The sequence below is a fragment of the Primulina tabacum genome, chromosome 2 (assembly GCF_025594145.1).
Source record: "Primulina tabacum isolate GXHZ01 chromosome 2, ASM2559414v2, whole genome shotgun sequence".
Classification (NCBI taxonomy): Eukaryota; Viridiplantae; Streptophyta; class Magnoliopsida; order Lamiales; family Gesneriaceae; genus Primulina; species Primulina tabacum.
Window position 1 is genome coordinate 39,086,303 of NC_134551.1, and position 9,512 is coordinate 39,095,814.

The window sequence follows — 9,512 nt, forward strand, 5'->3', positions numbered from 1 at the left end:
TGATGAAGTGAACAAAGCATTTTAAATGTATATATCAAGGTAAATACAAAAAATTTCATTTTATTTACTTTTTGTATTATCTAATACATTTTTTGTTAATTGTTAACTAATTTTCATGTTTAATATTAATGATTAATATATGATATTTTGGGGATCTTCATTCCCACCACGGAGGAGCTGTTGTATGCGCATTATATGACTAACGATTTTGTTGATTCTCATAATGTGGTAATCAATCGCATTACGGAGTTGATTAGCCAGGGTATTAAAGTAGTGTGCAGTCAAGATCCATTGAGCGATGTAGAGGATGAAGTAGGTGTACAGACTGAGGATCAACAGTTTCCCGACCATTCACATATACATACTCTAGATCATCTCTAGATAAAGTCCGAAAATCTTCTCTGCCATCTGGTGGTCCTTGACACATGAATCAACCGTCTCCTCCATTGAATGATCATACATATATGCATAGAGATCATACATTTGTTACAGATATGTATGACCTTCGTTTGACAAGTTTGGAGGATAAAGTTGGGACGATACAAAAGGATCAAGCCGATATCATGAATCTATTGAAAAATATGCAGATCGATATCTCGAATTTGAAGGATATGTTTGGGAGATTGCCTTCAATGAGTGCTAATTTTGGTAATTTTTATCGATATTTATATGATCTTTAAATTATCGATATTTATATGATTTTTAATTGTTAGTATGAAAAATGACAAAATTGTATGTATTATTCTCTCATATCAAGGCGAGACATCAAGGCGAACACACGAAGAGACTCCATTTATGAGAATAGCTGAGGTGGATTCAAATATTTGACTTGTGAACGATCCATCTTTAACTCGTGCTTTTGAAAAACCTTCGGGCCATAAGTTAAGATTGTTCACAGTGGAGGAAGAGTTAATGACAGATGAGGAACTGCGTCATCTTCTTATGAATGATATGATGTCTATGTCCTTTGAGAAAAGAGATAGAATGTTCGCCAATAGATCGTGGGCTCAAGTAAGTGCTGAGATTAATTCTCGTATGGAAAATACGAGGATATCTGGGCTGTACTCGTCCTACGATAGAACGTGATTTCGTGAATTGAGGGCACCTGCTTGTTGGTTGTGTAGAACCCGTAACTTAGACTACGTATAAACCATGCATAATTCTAGTATTTAAATTAAAATGATTTTTGTTGCAGGAGTATTTAAAGTGCCTTTCTTTAAAGTTAATTATTTCATTTCAGTAGTTTTAATTTTATTCTTTCAGTTATTTCAGTGAGGCCGGACTGGAATTGGAGCTTTGAGATAGAATTTAAGATTTAGAAAACATTTCCGGAATTTATTTTAGCTAGCAAGTAAGTTCATTTAAGTTAAAAAGAAAGTTTGAGGATTTAATTTAATTACTTGAGGTGAGTAGGAAAATAAGCTCATTTGAGTTACTTAATTAAGGGATTAATTCAATAAATTAATTAAGGGATAGATAAGGCTCTTAAGGTATTAATATTTAGTAACTAAACAATTTCTCCCCTTCATTTTATTGTATTTTCGGCCCCTTAATAGATTAAGCATTACCATGCCAACTCATCACCCTTTTGACCCATTCTTTTTGGTGTTAACATGCTAATCTTTCTTTTATGATTAGTCCACCTTAATTAATTAATTATTGAGCATTATCCTAGTCTAGAAAGCTTAAGATTTCGGCCCCCACCTTCTAGAGCCATCCATCAACTCATTTGATATCAAACAACAATTCAAAATTCAAAATAAGGGAGACTTGGTCTTGAGTTGCCCCTTATATTTTGCACCCACTTCCCTCACTCCCCTAACCATCTTCCCCTCTCCCTAAGCTCGAAATTCAGAGTCATTTTAGAGGCAAAAATCGTGAGGTGCTAAGGGAAAACAAGAGAGAAAAATTCAGAATCAAGCTAAGTAGCAAAGCGCTCCACCTCCTCCGCGCCGGATCGTCTCTTCTTTTCGTTTTTCTTTAAAACGAAACCAGGCATGCATATATTCTTCCTTGACTCTTCAATCAAGTCATACTATCATATTTTTATGTTTCATGATCCCCCTTTCATGTAAAAACCGAAATATATCAGCATTTTCAGAAAAGAACAACATGCAGAATTTCGGCCCCTTTCTTTTCAAGCTTCACGGTTTTCTTTGATGTTGTGGTTTCAGGTATTGGTTCGGTTCCAGGCTCCCAAGGCAACATCTAGACATGTTCTAGGATGGATTAGGATCACTTTAGTCCATTGTTTCTGCCCACATGCTTGCTGGAAATTCGAAAATGACAGCAACTCCATTTGTGTCCATTTGTGTTCGAAAATCTGATGTTGCGGTCATAAGGGAATAGATCGGATCTTGGCTGCCCTAGGGGCCTATAGCCATGATTAGATCACTTCCCTAGCATGTATAAGACGTGACTAAGTCGCCCTTTTGGTGGCTTGGTCCATGGTTAATCGGTTTTTAAATCAAACGCAAGAACAGCCCCTCCCCTTCTCGGCCCCTTTGATTTTGACAGCATGTGTTGGTTCGAGTATGGTGGAATGGTGTGGATCTTGGTTGGCCTAAAGCCCTTAGCCATGGTTCACACCATGCCCCAAGATGTCTAGGTCGTGCCATGGTCAATCAAATGATCATTGGAACAAGACGAGACAGCAAGCGAATCACAACACCACACACGCACGCATGAGTGTCCTCGGTAGGAGTTTTTGGTTGGTTGCTGGAATGGTGAGGATTGTGTCTGGCCTAGGGCCCCTAGCCATGGTTCAAATCATTCCTTGGGACGTTGGTAAGAGGTGTTGGTCGGAGGTTCAAGCCCCAATGGCCATTAGCCTTGCAAACGACGCAAGCAAACCAAGCACAGCTGTTGTATTTTTGGACAACAACTTGCTGTGATGGTTCAGTGGCTTGTTCGAGTTCTTGGTCGGCTTTTAGCCTATGGCCTTGGTCTGGACAGTGCCTCATTGAGTTAGGAAGGTCATGTTTTTGACCGTTTGTAATTCGGTTCATTTTTGAGGTCGTACGAGAATTTACGGTGCGATGTGCCAAATTGACTCTCGAAAGAGCGTTTCTTGTTTTGGCCACCACTCACCTAGATTTCGGCCCTCACTATTTTAGGAGCATTATTTTATCATTTTAGGCGTATTTTAATCATGACTACATGACGGTTCAGTGTTGGTTCGGGTTGGTTCGGAGTCATGATTAAATACGAAGTCGGTAGGCGTAATTGTCACATTTTAGAATGTTATTGCATAGTTTGGTCCTATAAATCTATTGCATATTTTTCATGACATATTTAGGTTGCAGCGAGCCTGGAAGCGATACAATCCAAGCAGTAAATTATTACAGGATATTTAATTGTGCCATTTAATTATATTACGTGCATAAATATATAAAATGTTCATTTTTGAGATTATGCGATATTGCTTGTGGCCATTTCACTATCATGGGATTATTGCTAAATCCGGTCGCCAGTTACCGGTCCGGTCGCCAGTTACCGGTCAGTTGAGTTTGTTTCACCCAGTATACTGTGGCTACAGTCTGATCAGACGTTTACTATTTTATCAGGTCGCCAGTTCCCGGTCATGGGAGCATTTTATTATCCGGTCGCCAGTTACCGGTCAGTTTCAGTGCAGGGGCCATTAGCGTATACCATAATCTCACCAAGAAAATTATTACAGGCTATTTCAGTACAGGGCTCCAAGGAGCAAACATTTTTACCATGTTATTTTCAGTTCAGTTATGCACGTATTATAATTAATCATGACACGACCCTTTTACGATATGCCTCATGACACGATATTTTTATTCCATGAAATTTTACTATAGTATTTACTCGTTATTTACGATATATGCATGTTGAGTCTTTAGACTCACTAGACTTGATTGTTGTAGGTTCTGATGATGCCGGGGCCGAGGGCGGGGACCAGTGAGCAGGCTCGAGTCGGCAGTAGTAGGACCCGAGGACCTCAGTTCAGCATTTATTTTTAATTGATGGCTCAAACGTTTTAATTATTGTTGGAAAAACTTTTTACTGTTATTTCAAAAATGTTAATTCTTCCGCTGCCACATTGAACATCCAACTTTATTTATAAGTTCATTTATGAAGGAGGCAATTTTAATTATTTAAAAAGAAAAATTTTAAATTTTCCGCAAATTTCCAAGTAAGGAGTTTAGGCGGTATCAGAGCGGTGGTTCTGTATAGGGTTGTACTACTACTGACCACGAGAAGCTCACGAAGTCACGTCTTCGGTCTGTAAGTTTATATTTACGCATTTTCTTTAGAGCATGAATTATTTTCTTAACGGCATGATTTCATGAAGCATTGTATGTCCAGATTCATTTTATTTGTTCAGTATTTAAATTTAAATAAATTATGAAATTATGCATGTTAGTTACGTATGGGTTATGTATGGAACAGTATGCCCCTAGACGCATCCTTGAGCGCCCTACTGAGGATGAGCCTCGCCAAGAGGGCAGAGATGCGTCCCAAAGAGTTTTCTGGGACATCTGACCCCATGATTGCCGAGGGCTGGATCAAGTCCTTCGAGGTTATTTTTGATTTCATGGAGCTTGGCGATGCGGATCGAGTTCGTTGTGCCTCTTATCTTTTCGGAGGAGACGCCCGCTTATGGTGGGAAGGAACTTCAGTAGCCCTTGACTTGGCTACCCTGACTTGGGCACGTTTCACGGAGGTGTTCTACTCCAAATACTTTGCTGAGGAAGTGCGCACCAGGTTGACCACTGAGTTTATGAGCTTGAGGCAAGGAGATATGACTGTTACGGAGTTCATCCGTAAGTTCGAGAGGGGTTGTCATTTTGTACCCCTGATCGCAAACGATGCTAGAGCCAAGATGATGCATTTTCTGGTGGGTCTACGGCCGATCTTGCGCCGTGATGTTAGGGTGTCTGACCCTACTTCTTATGAGGTCGCTGTCTCCAAAGCCCTAGCCGTAGAGCAGGATCAGCGTGATATCGAGAGAGATCGCTTGGGAAAGCGACCAGCCCAGGTACCGCATCGCCCTCCTCCTCAGCAGCATTAGCAGCAGAACAAGAGGCCTTTTCACGGGCCGCCTTGAAACAGAGGCCAGCAGCAGCAGCAGCAGCGGGGACGCCCAGCCCCGAGGGCTCCTGAGCGCCCAGTCTGTCCTAAGTGTTCACAGTCGCCATCCTGGAGCATGTTTGTACGGCTCAGGAAAGTGTTATAGGTGTGGTAGTCCAGACCACTTATTTCTGCAGTGCCCTCAAAGGAGCCTGCCTACCCAGGGCAGAGTGTTTGCTCTCCATGCGACGGAGACGAACCCCGATACTATGCTGATGACAGGGAGAATTTTTATATCCGGTTTCGCTACGAAGGCCTTGATAGATTCAGGGGCCACTCACTCATTCATTTCAGAGGTCTTTGCTAATTTCCTCAAAGTTAAGACCATTGGGCTAGATATAGCCTATTCCGTAGTACTGCCGTCTGGCGAGGAGATGGCAGCCACCAGTGTGATCCGAGACATAGATCTTGAGCTCCATGGCAACCTTGTTTATGCGGATCTGATCGTACTGCCGATGCCAGAGTTTGACATTATACTAGGAATGGATTGGCTACTGCGGAACAGAGTTTTGATGGACTTCCAGCGGAGATCTGTTCTAGTCCGACCGCCTGGAATGACGCATTTCTTATTTGAGCCAGACAGGTACTTTCCTCTACCACGTATTATTCTAGGAAGCTCATGCATAGAGGGTGTCGGGCATTTCTAGCAACCTTTGTATCTGTCCCCGAGGCACCCAGTCTGTCAGCCTCAGATGTTCCGATTGTTAGAGACTTCTTAGACGTTTTTCCTGAGGACGTCTCTGGTATGCCACCTGAGAGAGAGGTGGAGTTTTCCATAGAGCTTATGCCAGGTATGGCTCCGATTTCAAAATCACCGTACCGACTTACACCGACAGAGATGGCAGAGCTTAAGAAGCAGATTCAGATTCAGGAACTTCTTGACAAGGAGTTCATTCACCCTAGTTTCTCACCTTGGGGAGCGCCAGTCTTGTTTGTTAAGAAGAAAGATGGCACGATGAGGCTTTGTATTGACTATCGGGAGTTGAACAGGGTTACAGTGAAGAATAAATACCCACTTCCGAGGATTGAGGATCTGTTTGACCAGTTGCAGGGAGCTTCGATTTTCTCTAAGATAGATCTGTGTTCCGATTATCACCAGTTGAAGGTGAGAGATGCTGATGTTTCAAAGACAGCTTTCAGGACTCGTTATGGTCACTACGAGTTTCTTGTGATGCCGTTCGGTTTGAAGAATGCGCCAGCGATCTTCATGGATCTCATGAATCGCGTATTTCAGCCATACCTCGACCAGTTTGTGATAGTATTCATAGATGACGTTCTCGTCTACTCCAAGAATCGGGAGGATCACAGCAGGCATCTGGCCACAGTGTTGCAGACATTGCAAAAGCACAAATTATTCGCAAAGTTCAGTAAATGCGAATTCTGGTTAGAGAAGGTGGCGTTTTTAGGCCACATTGTATCCAGCAGTGGTATTGAGGTAGACCCAGCGAAAGTTGCAGCAGTCAGAGATTGGGTTGTGCCGCAAAATGCATCAGAGATCCGCAGTTTTCTTGGCTTAGCAGGATATTATCGGAAGTTCATTAAGGGAGTCTCTTCGATTGCAGTTCCACTCACAGCACTGACCAAGAAGAATGTGAAATTTGTTTGGAGCGAGGAGTGTCAGAAGAGCTTCGATACTTTGAAGCAAGCTCTTATCTCAGCACCAGTTTTGGCCGTGCCGTCAGGGTCCGGTGGGTTTGTTCTGTATACCGATGCTTCGAAGCTCGGTCTTGGCGCAGTATTGATGCAGCATGGGAAGGTGATAGCTTATGCTTCTAGACAGTTGAAGACTCATGAGAAGAACTACCCTACCCATGATCTAGAGTTGGCCGCAGTAGTTTTTTGCCTTGAAGATTTGGAGGCATTATCTGTATGGAGAGAAGTGCCAGATCTTTACCGACCACAAGAGCCTCGAGTATTTCTTTACGCAGAAGGAGCTGAACATGCGTCAGAGGCATTGGTTGGAGCTTGTGAAGGATTATGACTGTGACATTAGCTACCACCCGGGTAAAGCTAATGTAGTTGCGGATGCATTGAGCAGAAAAGTCGCAGTGATGGCTCATTTTACAGTGTCGAGACTTCTTCAGATTGAGATGCAGAGGTTTGATCTTGAGACTTATCCTCAAGGTAGAGTTCCCCGTCTATCTACCTTGACCATTCAGTCTTCTCTTCTGGACCGTATTCGCAGTGGTCAGTCATCAGATGAGCAGTTAGCAAAGTGGAAGCAGAGGGATGAGGCCAATGGCAGTGTCTTGTATTCAGTCAGTGATGGTATTGTGAGATACCGAGACATGATATGGGTTCCTAGCAGTGATTCTATCCGAGCAGATATCTTATCAGAAGCCCATACGTCGTCGTACTCTATTCATCCAGGGAGTACGAAGATGTACAAGGATCTGCAGCTATTGTATTGGTGGCCAGGGATGAAGAAGGATATCAGGCGATTTGTGTCCGAGTGTCTGACTTGCCAATTAGTGAAAGCGGAGCATCAGAGACCAGCAGGTTTGCTCAAGCCTCTCCCTATTCCCGAGTGGAAGTGGGAGAATGTTACCATGGACTTTGTGACCGGATTGCCGAGGTCAGCCAGAGGATCGAATGCTATCTGGGTGATTGTAGATCGTCTTACCAAGTCAGCGCACTTCTTGCCTAATAAGACGACTTTCACCGTGGTTCAGTATGTAGAGCTGTATATCCGAGAGATAGTCCGACTCCATGGTATTCCAGTTTCTATCGTATCTGACAGAGATCCTAGATTCACTTCCTCATTTTGGAAGAGTTTGCATTCGACTATGGGTACGAAGTTGCTGTTTTGCGCAGCTTTCCATCCGCAAACAGATGGGCAATCAGAGCGAGTCATTCAGATTTTAGAGGATCTTCTCCGTGCTTGCGTCATTGATTTCTCAGGGAGTTGGGAGTCGAACTTGCCATTGGTTGAGTTCACCTACAACAACAGCTTCCAGTCTTCCATTGGTATGGCCCCGTATGAAGCACTATATGGCCCCAAGTGTAGATCTCCTGTTCATTGGGATGAAGTAGGAGAGAGAGCAGAGTTGGGTCCAGATATTATTCAGCAGACTGTCGATGTAGTAGCCCGGATCCGTGATAGAATGAGGACTGCTCTGAGTCGACGGAAGAGTTATGCAGATCAGCGGAGGAGAGATTTAGAGTTTGCTGTCGGCGACCATGTCTTTGTGAAGGTGGCACCTATGAAGGGTGTCATGAGATTTGGCAAGAAAGGGAAGCTCAGTCCGAGATTCATTGGACCATTTGAGATCCTCGACAGAGTTGGGACGCTAGGTTATCGTGTGGCTCTTCCGCCAAATCTTGCCGGAGTACACAATGTGTTCCACGTCTCCATGCTGAGGAAGTACATGGCGAACCCTTCGCATGTCCTGAACTTTGAGCCGTTGCAGCTTACTCCGAACCTATCTTATGAGGAGAGGCCAGTGCAGATCCTAGACAGGCAGGAGAAGAAGCTTCGGAACAAGCTGGTTAAGCGAGTCAAAGTCAGATGGCTCAACCATTCAGAGGAGGAAGCTACATGGGAGTCTGAGTCGGAGATGAGAGATCGTTACCCCGAGTTATTCGGTGAGTTTTAATTTCGAGGACGAAATTTCTTTTAAGGGGGGAAGGATTGTAGAACCCGTAACTTAGACTACGTATAAACCATGCATAATTCTAGTATTTAAATTAAAATGATTTTTGTTGCATGAGTATTTAAAGTGCCTTTCTTTAAAGTTAATTATTTCATTTCAGTAGTTTAGTTTTATTCTTTAAGTTATTTCAGTGAGGCCGGACTGGAATTGGAGCTTTGAGATAGAATTTAAGATTTAGAAAATATTTCCGGAATTTATTTTAGCTAGCAAATAAGTTCATTTAAGTTAAAAAGGAAGTTTGAGGATTTAATTTAATTACTTGAGGTGAGTAGGAAAATAAGCTCATTTGAATTACTTAATTAAGGGATTAATTCAATAAATTAATTAAGGGATAGATAAGGCTCTTAAGGTATTAATATTTAGTAACTAAACAATTTCTCCCCTTCATTTTATTGTATTTTCGGCCATTTAATAGATTAAGCATTACCATACCAACTCATCACTCTTTTGACCCATTCTTTTTGGTGTTAACATGCTAATATTTCTTTTATGATTTGTCCACCTTAATTAATTAATTATTGAGCATTATCTTAGTCTAGAAAGCTTAAGATTTCGGCCCCCACCTTCTAGAGCCATCCATCAACTCATTTGATATCAAACAACAATTGAAAATTCAAAATGAGGGAGACTTGGTCTTGAGTTGCCCCTTATATTTTGCACCCACTTCCCTCACTCCCCTAACCATCTTCCCCTCTCCCTAAGCTCGAAATTCAGAGTCATTTTAGAGGCAAAAATCGTGAGGTGCTAAGGGAAAACAAG